The following is a 20,048-nucleotide window of genomic DNA, read 5'->3' on the forward strand; positions in this document are numbered from 1 at the left end:
ATATACTTGTTAACACAATTGCTTTCATTACAAGAATAAAACGGTATGTAATTTTGCAAAAATTATTTTCTTTGAATGGAAAAATATTTGATTGAAAAATGTTTTCAAAAAAGGTATTTTTAAATAAAATAACTCAATTAAAATGAGATTTTATTGTATAGCCCATTCTAATAGTTAAAGAATTCACTAATTTTCAAGCAAACTGAATTAGTATTGGTTACTTTGTTTTTAAATGCAATAATTCTAAAGTAATATTTTTAAGTTCGAATAAATATTGCAACTTTTTCTGAAGTATTTTAAGAAAACATGACTGGTTAACTAATAGTTTGCTTGTATGACAAAAATTTTATAAGCGTCACTCTTTCTAGTAATTAATGTATGCTTCTTTCTATCTCTGCCTAACACATAGCTTTTTCAAGAAGAAAGTATTCACACCTGTTTGATTCATTTTATGCTCTAATGATCTTCATTTAGTCACGTAAAAAATACCATTTAGTTGATACTTATCGATTTTTTTTTTTCCAAATCAATTTAAACTCGATTTGAGTTTTTCACAGCCGATTAATCACTTCTTCCTGGACACTTAGTATCGATTTCATTTAGGCTTCTAAAAATCGATACTGCGACCTAAATTCGCATTAGAAAAAAAAAGATCCTTCTTAGAAAAACAAAGAAACTCATTTTTGTTTTATTAAAAAAAGTAAGTGATGCGTTTTTAAAAGTTTTACCAAAGTCTTTTATCAGTGATACGCTTTAATTACTTAGCATAAATGCATCGACAGATGTAACTTAAAATTATATAAATTCAAAATTATTCCAGTTAAAAGAAACTACCTAATGCATGCCTGGATCTATTTATCTACAATACCTATCCGAATTCGGTGTTGAAAAACTCTAAAAATTGTTCAAATGATTACTTTATTTCTAGTTAATTCTGAATGAACACACGTTAAAGTTAAATGCAATTAACTGATATACTAACCTGCGGCTTTTTAATGAAGAATGTTGTGATATTCAAAACTCCATAAATTTGGGGAATAATTAGTGCGTATTTAAACTATTAAAGTAAATTTCGTGGTGAAATTTTTAAAGGAATGACATGAATGATTGGATCATTATTAGAACGCGAATAATGGTGCAAAATCAAGAAATTGATTGTAGCGACAAAGATCTGTTTCGAATACATGAAGGTTACTTCTTTTCGAATTCAACTGACAAGAAAGTTCTGATTGATAAAAAATATTAATTGTGATGGATTAATTGCCACTTCTTTTCGGATTGATTGGACTGTTCTAAAATGCATATATGTTTTTAGTTGTAGAATAAAGATATTTATGCTCACATAAAATAATTTTGAAATATTTAACTTCTATTAGTTTTAGTTTTGTCATATTAATACTCTGTCTGTGCGACGTTTGATTAACAAACTAATTTGTTTTCAAGAAATAGTGTATCCTAAATTTAGTCTTTAGACTTACATGCAAAATATCTTAATGTATAACAAACATGGTGGTAGTTACTTTACTACACTATCCTTGGTTTTGGTGTAGTAGAACACTTTGTGAAGCCCCACTTTAGTGTAAAGTAGCCATTTTTGGAGTACACACACGCGAACATTTTTTACAGTGGATCTTTACTGTAATATTTAGGCTTTTTCTTTCAAAGTATTAAAATAATTGGTGATTTTCTGAAAGCAATTCTTTTCTGCAAGATATTATTTAAAATAAAAGCACTTAAATTGTGACTTTGCAATAAAAGTTTCAAAAAATAGAGCATAGAAGTAGCTCTTTTCGCTTCAAAATGACTCTTTAAACTTATCAGGTTAAAATTAATTTTTTTTTTAATAATCAGAAGGCAACATTGTTCAATCGTCAACTTGGTGAGATTTCTTAAAGTCGCCAAAATGAGGGCTATTCTAGGCAGGGCTAAAGAGAATAGAAGGGCTAGTTCACTCCGCTCTTAGAGCTGAAGCTACGATTTCCCTCCTCATGACGTCACTGTGTCCACAGATCTCGGAAGATCGCACGCAAAGATATTATGATAACTTTGCATCTTTCTCTTTTTAAAAATAAGTTAGACTTTTTCTGGTTATTAGCTTTCAAACTTTACGTAATTAACACATTATTTCCATTCATAAACATAGTTTAAAAAACTTTCTTGGCCATTATATTAAAAAAATACCATTTTAAACTTACAAAAATATTTTACTAGTTGGCGAAAATGACACTATAAATACTTTATTTTAAAAAGTTTAGTTTTAACTTTAATTATTAAGAAAAATGAAAGCATATATCGACACTTTTTTATCTACATATTCTTTTATAACAATAAGTTGAGTTAAATTTAGAATCCCTGATTTTAAAATATGCCGTTAAAAGCAATTTGTTCATACTTAATCATTAGGAAAAATCAACCTTAAACGCTAATTACTGAAACAAAATAATAATTTAGGTTCATAATGACATTAAAAATTTTACAATTGCTTATAAATATTTAAATTTAAGATCATATAATTTATAGATATTTAAATTCAGGAGAATATAATTTTTAAAAGAATCATAAATATTTAGAATGACTACATTAAAAAAATAAGTTATGAAACTATTAGGAGAATTTCAATTGTACAATATATATTTTATTTATACTTTTTACTTACGTTTTAATTTTCTTTGACTTTATCCATTAATTTTTTTCACGTGCCTTTCTTTTTGAAGTAACGAGGCGGTTTCTATTTAGATAGATAACGAATTTTTATAAAAGTTCTCAACGATAGAAAAAACGTATTGCTGTTTTATATTAACTGTGTCATTTCGGAATCCATTCTTTACATAGTTGTTCATTTACTTTAGGGAACACGCGGAAAATTATATTTTTTCCTTTTGTTTTTCTATCAGCATTTTTGCAAGTTGCAATAGCGCAAACTGGCATTTCGTTAATAGTTATAAAATTTTGTAAATTCACGGCAAAAACTGAGGAAAGTCATTATAGAAAATAACAATTAAATGTCTTAGAATATGTCACAAAAAGAAGTGCTCCAATATTGGTTAGAGCTAGTAAGGCCGAACGCTCTGCTCTTGAAGTAAAAGTGCGAGCTTAGCGCCAAAGTGACGTCATTAGAGAAAATCGGAGGATTGGCGAGGCGAGAGTTTCTTCAAAGGAGTGAACCAGCCCTCTTCAGTCCTGTATTCTAGGATTTTACCTGAAACATCATACATAACTACTTGATATAGTTACACCATTGTTCTTTTGCATTACTTGGTTTAAAGTAGCCATGTTTGCTATTCAGTGACACTAAAATTTATAATTACAGTAAGATTAGATACGCATAAGAGTCAGTCCTTCGAAAAAATAATCATTAATTAAGGATGCATACTGTGAACGATCGAAATTGGTAGTTGTTAACTTCCACCGGTAAGTGTCCGAAATATATACTAGGTCTAGTTAATTTCCATGTATGCAGTTGCCCGGTATGCTCTACATCAATTTTTTTAAGGCCACTGCCCAGTATGCATTTAACCGGTACCCCAAACAATCGTCCTTTGGATGTTAATACCATTTATTTGAAAATGAATAAAATATAAATAAATATTAATTAGAAAACAAGGGAAAAGATATTTCCTCTTTCGAATAACAGAGCTGCATTGAACTGCTTTGTTAAAAGAAACTTTTAACTAAACACTTTTAATTATTAAATTTGTAAGTAATTCCAACTTATTAATTTTTCATGGGAGCTACTTTATGACGATTCCCGTTAATTTGAACCTATTCACAATATCTCATGAAGCAAGATACGTAAATTAAACGTAAATGTTTGGGAAATGTCAGTACGCTTTAAGTTCTACGAAATACAGACAGAATGATATCACCATTGAGACATTTGATGGTTTGGTTACATTAAAATTTTCCATAATATGAACGGAATGGCCCTTTGGTAAGATTGCTTTTGTTTATTTTACGAACGATTGACGAAAGAATATTTACTATATAGATTTAGTAATACTGATTCCGTGTATTTTACGTATTATTGACGAAGCAAATTTGCCATTTAAATTTCGGTTTGAATTTATTTACGTATTTTCTGTTTTTTGGATGACCACTTTTTTCTATAATTTGATGTTTCAACTTACGTACATTTTGACGTAAATAATATGTAAAAATTACGTACACATTCTTACCTAGAAAAAAGTGGTTGGTAAAAATTGTTAAACGGAACAAATTTGTTTATATGGAATTTTACGTAAATTTTTCAACTTTAGGCTAACCATTATTTACTATAATTGGACGTTTCATCTAACACAAATTTTTATGCATTGATGACGTAAATATTATGTAAAAATAACACACGCATTGTTACCTAGTAAAAAGTGGTTGGTAAAATAATCGTAAAAGAAATGAATTTATTAAAGTAAAACAGATTTTACGTTTTTTAGATACCCATTATTTGCTATAATTGGACGTATCATCTAACACAAATTTTGATGTATTGTTGACGTAAATATTATGAAAAAATAATGCACTCTTTCTTACCAAGTAAAAAGTGGTTTGTAAAATAATCGGAAAAAAATTACATTTATTAACGTAAAACAAATTTTACGTTTTTCTGATAACCACTATTTGCTATAATTGGACGTTTCATCTAACACAAATTTTGATGTATTGTTGACGTAAATATTATGTAAAAATAACGCACTCATTCTTTCCTAGTAAAAAGTGGTTGGTTAAATAATCGTAAAAGAAATGAATTTATTAACGTAAAACAAATTTTACGTTTTTTAGATAACCAATATTTGCTATAATTGGACGTTTCATCTAACAAAAATCTTTATGTATTGTTGACGTAAATATCATGTAAAAATAACGCACTCATTCTTACCTAGTGAAAAGTGGTTGGAAAAATAATCGTCAAAGGAATGAATATATTAACGTAAAACAAATTTTACGTTTTGCAGATAACCATTATTTGCTATAATTGGACGTATCATCTAACACAAATTTTGATGTATTGTTGGCGTAAATATTATGTAAAAATAACGCACTCATTCTTACCCAGTAAAAAGTGGTTGGTAAAATAATCGTAAAAGAAATGAATTTATAAACGAAGAACAAATTTTACGTTTTTTGGATAACCATTATTTGCTATAATTGGACGTTTCATCTAACACAAATTTTTATGTATTGTTGACGTAAATATTATGAAAAAATAACGCACTCATTCTTACCTAGTAAAAGGTGGTTGGTAATATAATCGTAGAAGAAATGACTTTAATAACGTAAAACAAATTCTACGTTTTTTAGATAATCATTGTTTGCTATAATTGGACGTTTCATCCCCTAGGAAAATTTGCCATAGAGAAGCCTATGGTAATCTATGGCTACCATAGAAATTTGTATGGCAAGATACCATACGCCTATGGTTACCATAGAGATTTGTATGGCTCAACCCCATAAGCCTATGGCTACCATAGAAATTTGTATGGCAAGATACCATACGCCTATGGTTACCATAGAAATTTGTATGGCAAAACCCCATAAGCCTATGGCTACCATAGAAATTTGTATGGCAAGATACCATAGGCCAATGGTAACCATAGAGACATGTATGGCATTTATATGGCACGTCTCCATTCTCCTATGGCAACCATAAAAATTTGTATGGCAGTATACCATTGGCCAATGGTAACCATAAAGATTTGTATGGCAGTATACCATAGGCCAATGGTAAACATAGAGACATGTATGGCATTTATATGGCACGTCACCATTGGCCTATGTCAACCATAGAAATTTGTATGGCAGTATACCATAGGCCAATGGTAAGCATTAAGATTTGTATGGCAGTATACCATAGGGAAAAGCTGATCTAGATCCCCACCAACGAAACAACATCTCCTATGGAGTCCTCAAAAATATCTTCCAAAAGAAAGATATATCCATGTTTTCACCCCGAAGTTAATTAAGTTCAACATGCTATCCCACAAGGCACTCTTGGTGAGTCTTTTTTGGCCTCCGGGTGGCCAATTTTTCCATTTTTGATTGTTTGAAATCCGACGTTCTATTTATTTAGGCTTAGAGTATCAGATCGCCTTATTAACGTGTCATCCACTACTAATGGAATCTTTCGCTAAATTTTGCTACTTATTTTAATATTTTTTCGATCTCATTCTTGGTCTAAAACATTTTATTGCAAACGCATATGCGATTATCTATCTGAATTTATTAGGTTTTTAATTTCCGGCTGTCTGGTACTTTTATTATCGGTATCTTTTCAAAATATGTCGCGATTGGGTATAGGTTTTCGCTATGTTAAATTTTGCTATTTGTTAACGCTGATTTTGTACACTTTAATTAATATCTTGCAATTTATATTTTTATCTAAAATTTTTATATTTCTTTTTCCCAACTGTTTCTGATTAAAGGACATCTTTCTTTTTATCCCCTCCCTCTGATTTTATATAAATTTTTAAAGTCGCATCACTTTTCCATTATTGATGGTGTTCTATTCCCCATAGCAATTTGTAAACAATCTTCATGATGAAAAACGCAGTAAGTTCTTATCATCAAGCCAGATCCATCATTTCTTTAATAATTAAAATTTTTTAATTCTTTTAACTTGTTCCGCGACAATTTCATTTTATTGCTGTCATATATCAATATCAAAGTCAGTGTTTACATTCTCATTAGATTTTGATTTTAATTCCACTTAGGTTCTTGCAATGCTTTTTTACATTTTCTTACATATGTTAGGGCTTGATATTTTTATTTTGTGTTTAATTTATGCTTGCCATTAAATTGTTTTTTATCATGCCTCTGCGTTTTACTATCTTACAACTAATATTTCTTAAGTATCCACATATACTTTACAATGTTCTGTTACATATTTATATATAGCTTAGGGTCATCACTTAACTAGATTTGCTGGATTAGTGGTTGACAATTATTTTGCTTCAGTATCATCAACGGGACAGTCCCTGGCCATATCATCTGCTGCTGTTACCAAAAATGCTTTTAGCAATTTATCCTTTCCTTAAGTTTACAACTTTTTCGTCATAGCGATTCCCTATACCCAATTAATTTTTATTTACTATCCCTCACCAAGTGTCAATAGCAATTATTAATTTTACCAATTTTAATCATGTCTTAAACATGTTTTGTATTTACCAATGTTTCTATATTGCGTTCTCTTTTCTAACTGTGTATAACACAACTATACATAAATTTTCTGAGTTTTATATCCCTCACTAGTAGGGGATCAACTAATTTAGCCTGTTTTCTATTCTTAGCTTTTCATAGTCTAATACCATCTCTTTTTTATAGATAAAATTTTGTTCACATGCCACCACTGGTTGCATCGTTACATATTCGGCTTTTGAACCGTTTGGTCTATTTTAAACTAATTTCACTTCGACCACGAGCCCCACTCTTTATCTTTTGAGTTTCCATAGTATTTTATTGTTTTAGTAGTCTGTTTAATTTTAAGTTTAGCATCACATATCAAAATTTAAAAAATTTTCATACTCGCTCCGGCCATTATTTAAATTCTCTTTCTTTTAAGTTCCTCTAATATCTGACACTTATCTAACTAATTATGATGCCAATCAATCAAATTAACGTTTTTTATACTGGCTCCGACCTCCAGACCCATTTTCTATTTTCTTGTTTTTTACAGTTTTAACAAATATTGGTTTCCTGTACTTAATATGTTTTGTTCCTAATCAACATAACCAATATTTTCCCCTCTCACTTTGACCACCGGAGCCATTTTCTAACGGTTAGTATTAACCGTTCAAAATTTATTTAAATAAGAACAGCATTCAGAAAGGATTCCGCAAGTGAAACAGGGGAAGTTTATCAAAGAAATTTAAAGAAAAAAAAGCTTTTATTCTACAATTATTTAGTTTTGCATTTTTATTATCCATTGCGAAAGATTCTTGTAAGTAACTACTTTTTGATGTATGGTAAAATATCAACGAGAAATGTTGCCATAGCTGTATGGAAAAGGTGTACCATAGCCTATGGAAAAATATTTCTTCATAAGTTGTAGCACATCTTAGTTTTATGGCAAAAATTTGCCATATAAAAAAATGCCATAGGATATTCCTATGGCGTTTTGCCTATGGCGAAATTTTGCCATACACATTTGCAATATACGTATGGCAAAAATTTGCCATATAAAAATGCCATAGGATATTCCTATGGGGTTTTGCCTGTGGCAAAATTTCGCCATACACTTTTGCCATATACGCATGGCAAAATTTTGCCATACATGTATGGCAAAAATTAGCCATAGGATATTCCTATGGCATTTTTTTATGGCAAACCTATGGCAAATTTTTCTAAAGGATCTAACACAAATTTTGATGTATTAATGACGTAAATATTATGCAAAAATAACGCACTCATTCTTACCAAGGAAAAAAAGGTTTGTAAAATAATCGGAAAAAAAATGAATTTATTAACGTAAAACAAATTTTATGTTTTTTAGATAACCATTATTTGCTATAATTGGCCTATCATCTAACACAAATTTTGATGTATTGTTGACGTAAATATTATGTAAAAATAACGCACTCATTCTTACCTAGTAAGAAGTGAAGGGTAAAATAATCGTAAAAGAAATGAATTTATTAACGTGAAACAAATTTTGTGTTTTTTAGATAACCAATATTTGCTATAATTGGGCGTTTCATCTAACACAGATTTTGATGTATTGATGTCGTAAATATTATGTAAAAAAAACGCACTCATTCTTACCTAGTAAAAAGTGGTAGGTAAAATAATCGCAAAAGAAATGAATTTATTAACATAAAACAAATTTCACGTTTTTTAGATAACCATTATTTGCTATAATTGGACGTTTCATATAACACAAATTTTGATGTATTGTTGACGTTAATGTTATGTAAAAATAACGCACTCATTCTTACCTAGTAAAAAGTGGTTGGTTAAATAATGGTAAAAGAAATGAATTAATTAACGTAAAACAAATTTTCCGTTTTTTAGCTAACCATTATTTGCTATAATTGGACGTTTCATCCAACACAAATTTTGATGTATTGATGTCGTAAATATTATGAAAAAATAACGCTTTCATTCTTACCTAGTAAAAAGTGGTTCGTAAAATAATCGTCAAAGAAATGTATTTATTAACGTAAAACGAATTTTACGTTTTTTAAGATAACCATTATTTGCTTTAACTGGACGTTTCATTTAACTCAAATTTTTATGTATTGTTGACGTAAATATTATCTAAAAATAACGCACTCATTCTTACCTAGTAAAAAGAGGTTGGAAAAATAATTTTCAAAGGAATGAATATATTAACGTAAAACAAATTTTACGTTTTTTAGATAACCATTACTTGCTATAATTGGACGTTTCATCTAACACAAATTTTGATGTATTGTTGACGTAATTATTACGTAAAAATAACACACTCATTCTTACCTTGTAAAAAGTGGTTGGTAAAATAATCGTAAAAAAAATGAATTTATTAACGTAAAACAAATTTTACGTTTTTTAGATAGCCATTATTTGCTATAATTGGCCTATCATCTAACACAAATTTTTAAGTATTGTTGACGTAAATATTATGTAAAAATAGCGCACTCATTCTTTCCTAGGAAAAAGTGGTTGGTAAAATAATCGTAAAAGAAGTGATCTTATTAAAGTAAAACAAATTTTACGTTTTTTAGATAGCCATTGTTTGTTATAATTGGAAGTTTCATCTAACACAAATTTTGATGCATTGTTGACGTAAATATTATGTAAAAACAACGCACTCATTCTTACCTAGTAAAAAGTGGTTGGTAAAATAATCGTAAAAAAAATTAATTTATTAACGTAAAGCAAATTTTACGTTTTTTAGATAATCGTTGTTTGCTATAATTGGACGTTTCATCTAACACAAATTTTGATGTATTGTTGACGCAAATATTATGTAAAAACAACGCACTCATTCTTACCTAGTAAAAAGTGGTTGGTAAAATAATCGTAAAAGAAATGAATTTATTAACGTAAAACAAATTTTACTTTTTTTAGCTAACCATTATTTGCTATAATTGGACGTTTCATCCAACACAGATTTTGATGTATTGATGTCGTAAATATTATGTAAAAAAAAACGCACTCATTCTTACCTAGTAAAAAGTGGTAGGTAAAGTAATCGTAAAAAAATGAATTTATTAACGTAAAACAAATTTTATGTCTTTTGATAACCATTATTTGCTATAATTGGACCTTTCATCTAACACAAATTTTGATGTATTGTTGACGTAAATATTATGTAAAAATAACCCACTCATTCTTGTCGCACAACAACCGCAAAAAGTCTTTCCCGCATTAGATAAAATGACTTGACAAAACACATCTCAAACACAACTCCTGACGAAAAGCTCACAAAATTCCTCTTCACTAGTATATAAGACATGTTAACTGGATTCTATGGTGGGGAACCTTTTCATAGATGGGGAACCTTTTCATTTTCTATAACATTCGTGCCCCGAACGTGATGTGAACAGATTGAACAGTTGACTTGTGACTGACTCCTCGCGCTCTTGCTACTTTGGCTCGATCATACACTCAACTGCTAATGGGAGCATCTACGACCGTGATCTTAATACAGCTCTCCCGGCTTCTTTCAAAACGGCAATGAATCCGTACATCGAATCCGTTATCTGGTATCCGCTCCTCCAATTCTATCATGGGTATAGTTCTGGTGCTGGAGTACTGTAGTGTGTCTACCTCTTCAAAAATACAATTCCAATTCACTAGTATATAAAGCATGTTAACTCTATGGTCGGGTACCTTTTCATAGATGATGGTTGACATTGTCGATATCTACTCTTCCAACAAGCCTTACTTTTTCAACCTAACTTCAAGGTTCAGTAAAATTTCGTTTTCCCGGTTTTGAAACCCTTTCAAATGTAAATGGTGACAAACCCGTATTGTTTTGTATTTAGGTTTCTTGAGAATGCCAGCTGCAAAGGATTTTAAAGCCGTATAGATAAAGAAATGTTTCTAACCGTAAATTTACAGTTAATTGGAAGGACATATAGCTACCGATTATTTTAGTGCAATTCTAACAGTGCATTCTAAGAATAAAATTGCACATCAACATCTCATCCGGAGATATAAAAGTTTTAAGATGAAAAAATTGTTTATTGAATATTCATTAACTGGGAAACTATTACATAATTCATATTTTTTAATTAGCCTTGTAATTAGATGAATTTGGCTTTAGAAATTATACAAATCATAGATTGATTTATTAATATCGATTTTTCAATGATTTTCTGTTTTTCAATAAGCTTGTTTAAATGTTTATGCATAATTTAAGCGATAATTTCAGTAATATTTTTGTTTCTTTGTCTAAATTTTAATACAATCAAAATCGACAAGACAAACTAACGAAAGGTCTCAACTCGTTTGCTTTAAATGACTAATTCGAAAAGAAACGTTGTTATTTTCAGAAATTGAGCTTTTAAAATTAAAGGTTTTTTAAAAGCAATTTAGTTAATGTATAAAAATAGATAGTTCTTAGGCATGAATCTAATGAAAAAATATATTTTCATTTTCAACTAAATTGTTTTTATTAATCAAAATTGAGTATAGCATTTATTTGCTATCTATTTCTTTAGTGCATGTAAACAATTTGCACCAAAAGAACTTAGCAGAAAAAGAAATAATTTCTAATTAAAAGACTTGTAAAACAATGATTTATCTTTCGAACGTGGAATTCAATATTATTTTTGTGAAAAGATAGAGAATTAATTTTGAAAGAGTGAGAAAGTATCGATCTATAAAGAAAATGCTCTCTAGAGAAAATATTTGATTTGCTTTAGTAATGTGTTTAGATTTTAAAACGAAATAAAAACTTTTTCTTTTTGTTCCCCTTTTTGAGATTATTTTAAAAGTATTTTTCTTAAACATTTAATCTTAAGATTGCTCTTACAAAAAAAAAAAGGAAAAAAAAAAAACATTTTTAAAGCTTCTTTCAAATCTATTTTTCTTAATCAAATGAATTTTGGAAAGGAAAGAATCTTTCAAAAAATTCCAAAATTAAAATACTTTTAAGCTTATTAAAAATACATTCCTACCTTGTATTGAATCTTTTTCGATTATTGAAAACTAATAACTGCATTCAATACAGAATATTAAAAAATAAATATCATTAAATATCTTTTTATGCAACGGAAATTCCATGGGTGCAAAACGTCGGATCTTTTTTAAACCACATCTAAGAAAGCGTATGCAACAGCATAAATTTCATTGTTCTATCTACATAATTTTTGAAAACTTATTAAAAACTTTATATACTGCAAATTATTAAGCAGTGATGAATCATTATTAAGATTAATGCTGTGAATGGAAGATTTTTAAGTGATGGTTGATAATTCTTTTGTTTATAATTGATTATATTTTTTTTTCAACTTATCAATTGGACTTTTTTACTTTTAACCTCCATAATACTTTATATACTCTTTAATAGTATTATACTTTAATGACTTGTAGCCTAATTTATACATTAGCCAGCTAAAGAAAAATTCAAATATTGTTTTGAACAAAGGCATGAATGCATGACTTCCCTTTAGAATGAAAAGTGGTATGTGGTAAATGAAAGTGGAAATGAAGTAGAATGAAAAGTGGTATGAAAAGTGGTAAAAGTGAAGGGCGTTCAATCCCTCAAAACGAACCAATTTTATGCATAGTTTATCTATCATTTAAATCTGAACTTTTTTTAAGGACGCAGTCGCATAATGGTAGCAAAAACGAGGGGTTTTGTGTAGTGAAGTGGAAATTTTTTCTTTAATTATTCTTCCTTATAAAGGAGTTTCTTATAAGTATTATTAATTAAAATATAATTTTAATTTATTTATTGTATCTATTAAATTATTTGATGTTTCTCGATGTTAAAATTAGAGTAATAATTTGATTGTTCGATGAAACTAAAACCATGAAAGTAATAATATTTATAATTAGAACTTATAACAGTTAAAAAATCTAAATATTTATTAAATTATGTTAATATAGATTTTATTTTAAACCATGATCTGGACAATAACTGTCATAAGAAAGTTATAAATTATTTAGCGTCTTTCACATTTAATGAAATTATCTTGAACAACAATTATTCTGCTGAATCAAATTTAAAATGATTTATTTTGAGAGTCATATATTATAATTTATTAAAAATTGGTGATGAAAATTGTTAATGTTTTCATTTTAATATACAGTTTTCATATATAGTTCGATTTTGTTCATTTGACTATTCAGAATTTCGTAAAACTTCACTAAATTGAATGAATTGAAAAAAAAAGTTACCAATCTCAGAAAAGAACACACTATTTTATAGGAAAAAAGTATCAGATTTTTAGAATTAAATTAAATTAAATTAAGGAAAGTAAAATTAAATTAAAAAAATAAATTCTGTAATTAAATTAACAAAAAAGTAAAATTTAAAAAAATTAAAATTAAATTTAATTATCGCCAATAAATATATTTTTTAGTATTTAATCATAATAAAATACCAATACTCATTAGTGGTATTTATATTATTAATATACTCATAATATTACCAAGTAATTTATTCTGCAACTTCGTAATATATCTTCAGACTCTTAGAAAATGGGGGCTGGCAAGTATGATCTGCGAATTATTAAACTTTATAATGTAAGAAAGTTTTCGTAATAGTACTTAAATGTAACGAAAACAGTTGAATATAGTTAAAATTTGGCTAATTTTAATTTTCCAACATGTTATCGGAATTGTATTTATATTGTATATATTACTTTAATTTTGAATTATTCAGTTGAAATATGAGGCAAGAAGTATTATTTTTATTATCATATTAAAAATAATAGTAAAGGAAAGATAAAAATTTCTTTGATTGACTTAGTATTTAAAACTTAGCACATTTACATTATGGTAAAAAAAAATTTAAATCAATGTAGAAAAGAATCAAATTTTCCTCTGAAAGTTTCTGCGTATTCTTTGTGAGATACTTAAAATAGCTTTTTCTATGGCTAACTCCAGATGCCCTCAGCTCCTCAATTTATTGTCTTCGTTTAATAAGTTCCATTTGAGATGTTTATATGCAACTCCTAATTTGTTTTTTACTATGTTTGTAATGTCTTTTATCAGTGAATAATCTTTTATCATAAAGTAGATGTAAAATATTAAAGATTAATGAAAAGAGAAAAATTATTAAAATAAAATATTTAAGAAAATTAAAAGCGGGAAAACAAAAAATATGAAAGGATTATATCCTCAAAAAGGAATGCTTTCTAATATTGCATCAATATAGCCAATGCAAAATATATCGATACAATAATGTGATGAGCACTCAAAAATATTGAAATAAAATAAAACACATTAAAGAAAGTAAAAATTATATCACGTAAAAAATAGAAAGCAAAATGTAATGAAAAAGCAGAACAAAACACAAAACGAAATCTAGAAAGTGAGTAGCGAATTCAAATGAAGTTACATGAAGAGGAAACTTTCAAGAATGATTTAAAATATTTTCGTAAAAAGATTCCCTGATTATAAGTTATGAAAAAAGAAAAGTAAATGGAGAGATTTTGTTTTATGGCCCATTTTTTAGTGCAGTAATGAAGCGATTTGTTATTTACCAAGGATTTGCCCAAAAATGGATGTGTCCAAGCTAATAATATTAAACTGAATAATTTAAGGAAGTTTATTATTAATAAGGTTGATATTTATTGTAATTATACAATTGTAATGATTTTAGAAAATTTATTCTTTTTTTAAAAAAAAGAGAGAAAGAGAGAAAAAAACATGATTTCAACGTTTTGCACAGATTCTTAAAAACAGATTTGCCCGAATTGGATTTGCACATGGTAAAAATATAAATAAACAGGAATTTAATAACTTTAATTGGGTATCCGTTGCTTTCTATCAAATTTTGAAAGAGTTTGTCTTTTTGTCTTTTGGATAAATAAAGATTACTACTTATTATTTAAATTCTATTCATTTGATTAAAAATGGTATTTGAATCAGGGTTCGTTGATTTAAATCAGCTTGATTTAAATCACGATTTAAATCATGATTTAAATCAAATGATTTTTTTAAAAAAATCATTGATTTAAATCAACTCATTTTTTTTATCTATATATATTGATTTTAAAAGTTTAAAAACAATGTTTTAAATTTTTGATACTTTTATTATTTTCTTTTCTTAGCAATAAAATTTAATTTAAATAAATTGCTGCATTAATTAATTTTAGTTAACGAAATTACTTTCTTGGTGTGTGTTAAATTCCAACACATTTGTAATTACATTTTTAAAAATATTTTGAATCTTGAGATTGAAAGTACAGATTAAAGTAAACATTTAATTCTGTCTTAATATAGACTTGCATAGCTGTAGAAAGTAATTAATAAACATGAATTTTTTTCAAAAAATAATACAAATAATGTTAATTAAAATTCTACCTTTTGAATGAAAAAGCGTGAATTAAAATCTACATCATATTTTATTGGTGGAAAATGTATATTTCTGAAGCTTGAGGTTATATTAAAAAGAAATTACCCTAATATGCCAAAAACAGAAAAAGAAAAAAAAAGGGCTGATGAATTCAGATGTTTTTTTCCTAATATAGTGTCATTCTTCCCTTTCAAACTCTTTCAAAGTCTATTTGATGCAGTAGGGTTATTAACTGGTATTTTTTTCTCATAATATGTTTACAGTATCTTTGACATTATCTGATTTTCTATAAAGAAATTTTGTGAAAAAAAATTCCAATGAGTACATAGATTTTCTAATTTTTTTTTTAGCTTAACTTATCTATTTTGATATAGAATTAAAAATGAATATTTTAATATAAAAATATATAGATTAAATATTTATTTATTTTTTGATGAATGACTACATTTATAAACACAGTCTGCTACATTTATTTTGTCATTTTAAAAATCAAGAGAAAAAAAAAAAAAATCACAATTTTAAATTAAAGTTATGGTTTGCTAACTGAAACTTTGTTTTAATAGTTAAAGTACAGGGGTCTGTCCAAGCCAAATTTACTACCGTTTAACGGTACCTTTACAAATTCAACTTTAGGAAAAATGATAGAATAATCACACAAAATACTTTTTCTTAAAATTTTATTTTTGTGTCTCGTAAGAAACGATAAATCCATATTTTTACTATATTTGTGTTGATTTTTTAATATAATTTTTAATTTTCACAAAATAGGTACCTCTCAGAAAAACCCAGACAGACCCCTGAAGTATTCTTTAAATTCTCTATTTCATCTAGTCTTTAAATTTTAATCATGCATTTGTTTCAAAATGGTTGCTATGCATTCAAAGCCATGTATTATAATGAAAAATTATTTTAGTTAGAGCTTCTAAAATATTGTTACAATATAGTTTTAATATTAAGTTAATTTGATTAAACATTTATAATTTTTTTTAATCATAAATTAAAGTTCTTACAGTGTATTTGAATAAAAATCAAAAAAATCTGATTTAAATCAAAAAAATCCGATTTAAATCAAAAAAATCTGATTCTTTTGATTTTTTTTAAAAAAATCAAAAAAATCACGAACCCTGATTTGAATAGATGTTTTAGAAACATTGGAATTCCAAGCAATTTGTTTATTTATATTAAAATAAAAATAATTTCTTTTATCGCATAAATCAACAAAGCAGATATTTTCCTCTTTTTTTGATAATCAAATCCAAAAAATTAAAATTAATGTTATCATCATGATTACAAAGCAAGATTAATTCCTCGGGGTAAAAATGATGATAAACCAATTTAAGATTTTGTTTTTTCCCTTAAGAATAATAATATATATACTCTTCAAGATCTTATTATTAACTTTTCTTTTATTAATTTATACTTCAAAATTCTTTGTTCTTATCTTGTGAAAGCTAAAATGAGCAAAATTTCCCCAGATAAAAAGATAAATTTAGATAATTTATATTTCGTTATTAACTTTCAAAAACCTATTTTCAATGAGATCAAATTTCATAATATTTTAAAAAATTTTGAAAATTTATTTCCTTAAAAAGATTTTTACATAATTAAAAGCTTTAAATATAATAAATCTATTCAATTATCATGATATAAAAAAAAGTTAGGGAAAATTAATATATCGGATAATGAATGTCGCTGCGAAGAAGATAAATATTTTGATTTTGTTAATAAACATCATAAGCATATTATTACTGGTAATTTAAGAATTATAGAAGACTTAGAAATTAGGAATTGATTGATAAAATTCACAAAATTTAGACCCATTTGTCATATATCAATTTGTAAAATTCTAATATACTTTCTTAATGATCTCAATAGTTTTTGTTTAAAGATATCAAATAGATTCTCTTTTCCCTTAGGTATGTTAACAGAATGGAAATTGGCTGTTTATTATTACCTTAAAAACTTTGTTTTCAATAATAAGGAAAATTTAAATAATAGCAACAATTCAACAAATTTTTCTAAAATCGTTCGATCAATTAAGCAACTACAAAAAAATTTTGTAATTACCCACACTGACAAAACTAACAATAATTATGCAATCTTCTGTGAAAATATCCATGTTAAACTTTTAAATACGGAGTTTAAAAATAGCAAAAAATTTAAACTTAATAATTTAAATAATAATATTATCATAAAAATTTTTTAGCTCTATGTAAAAGGTTAAAAATTAAAATTAGCAATATGAAATTTCTTTACCTAATTATCAGTCTAATATTTCATAAAATTCCCATATAATTTAGAGCAATCATATGTGGGTTTAATACTTACCTAATTAAACCTGACACCATTTTCTCTAACTACTTCAATAAAATTATCAACAATATTACTAAAGAAGGTTTTTTTTTGGATTATCACTAATAAACAACCGATTTTAAAAGTTATTAAACAAAATAAAATTAATTCCATTGCGACTTGATTTCCAGGATCTTTTCAATAGCATTCCCTTTTCTAAACTAAAATATGTCCTTTTGAGTTATTACTACGATTTTAAAAAAATCCTTAAATGCGATTTTGATTATTGGGAAATTGTAATTAATTTTTGTCTTTTTAAAATTTTCTTTATAATCGAAACGATATTTTTATTCAAATTGATGGAATACCCCAAGGAACTACTCTTAGCTAACTCTTAGTTAAGTTATTTTTGCACTATTATGAAAAAAAATATACTCTTAATGTTAAATTTGTTTTTAGATTTATCAATGATTTAATTATCCTTAATTTTCAAGATTATACAATTTTATTTAATAATATTTACGCCGAGGAATTAATCTTGCTTCATAATCATGATGGTAACAATAATTTTAATTGTTTGGATTTGGTTATCAAAAAAGAAGAAAATATCTGCTTTGTTGATTTATGCGATAAAAGAAATTATTTCAATTTTAATATAAATAAACTAATTACTTGAAATTCTAATATTTCTAAAAACATCTATTTAAGTAGCATTTTTAATCAAATAAACAGAAATAGAAGAACACCTAGTAAAGTTTATTTCTCCAAAAACAAAAAAGACAAACTCTTTCAAAATTTGATAAAAAGCAACGAATGCCCAACTAAAGTAATTAAATTCTATATAAAATCATTGAGTTAATTGCGTGTTAATATTAATAAATTTACTAAAAACTTCTTTGTTAATTTATATTTTTACCATGTACAAATCCGATTCGGGCAAATCTGTCTGACTAAAAGTTTGTGCAAAACGGTCAAATCATGTTTCTCTCTCTTTCGCATTTTTTAAATAATTGTTAATTTTCTAAAATCATTAAAATTGTCTAATTAAATGTCAACCTTATCAATTATTATAAACTTCCTTAAGTTATCCAGAATAATATTATTACCTTGCACACATCCATTTTTGGGCAAATGCTTGGTAACTATGAAATCAAACGCGCTTCAGTATTTTCAGATAGAATGCGCCATAAAACAAAATCTCTCTGTTAACACTTTTAGCTCCATTTGCACTTCTGTTTTCATATTGTGCAATCTGGCAATCTTATTACGAAAGTACTTTAAATCATTCATGAAAGTTTTCGGTACATGTAAGTTCATTCAAATTCACTACTCGCTTAATGGACTTCATTTTGTGTTTTGTTGTTTTTTCTTTACCGTTTTGTGTTCTGTTTTTTTACGTGATATTTATTTTTCTTTAACGTGTACTGTTTTGATTAAATTTTTTTGAGTGCTCTTCACACTATTGTATTGATATATTTTGTTTTGGCTATATTGATACAATATTAAAAAGCACACTGTGTGTGGATATAATCGTGTGAGCTGATTAAGAGATTATATCTTTTCCTTTTTTTAGTTTCCGTTTTTGAATATATATATATATANTTCTATATTATATATATATATATAATATTCTTTTCATAAGATAATAAGATAATTGTAAATGTGTGAGTGAGTGTAGAATATAGATATGAAGTTCTTTTCCTACTTTTCCTATAGCTTTGCGCAACTTCATTATTTAGAACAAATTTATTTTTATTGTTCAGTTTTTCAGTTATTATGTTTATAATATAAAGCGTAATTTTAAGTAAAACACTTTTAACCCTAATTTTACACAAAAAGAAAACTGAAATATAAAATTGGAAAATAATTTTTATTTGAATAATTTATTAATATTTTTCTAGGATTCGATGCAAATTTTAATAAAGTATAATTTGTATACTTCATTCGTAGAGCTATGGTTTAGTGTGTGGAAGACAATACAGTACCCTATAGGAAGAGCTGTAAGAAATTAAAAAATTTCGAAATACGCAGTTAGAAATTGTTATTTTAGCATATTCGAATAAAAGCCTAATTAAAGAAGGTATTTGAAGAAAACCTATTAGGGTCAAAATTTGATCACAGCAACTATGCCCACTTAATGAATCCACCTTGCATATTAAAGCCGAGAGGGCTAATCTGCCACATTCAGAACTAGAGTTCTGCATAGACATCTCAATATTTCCCTCAACACATGATGCCATTCCCAATTTGTGACCCTGGGCTATTAGAATACGATACTCTCTTCACGCATAGATGGCAGTACTATAAAGCT

The 20,048-nt window shown here is 26.9% G+C and overlaps 1 protein-coding gene and 1 long non-coding RNA gene across 2 annotated transcripts in view; one reads left to right on the forward strand and one right to left on the reverse strand.

Moving 5' to 3' along the window:
• The window catches only part of LOC110282148 (uncharacterized), a 92,969-nt gene that overhangs the window by 56,019 nt on the left and 16,902 nt on the right, over positions 1 to 20,048 (reverse strand). The window lies entirely within an intron of this gene.
• Positions 1 to 20,048, forward strand: part of LOC139427063 (uncharacterized) — a 28,873-nt gene that overhangs the window by 3,540 nt on the left and 5,285 nt on the right. The window lies entirely within an intron of this gene.

The sequence above is a fragment of the Parasteatoda tepidariorum genome, chromosome X1, assembly GCF_043381705.1.
Source record: "Parasteatoda tepidariorum isolate YZ-2023 chromosome X1, CAS_Ptep_4.0, whole genome shotgun sequence".
Lineage (NCBI taxonomy): Eukaryota > Metazoa > Arthropoda > Arachnida > Araneae > Theridiidae > Parasteatoda > Parasteatoda tepidariorum.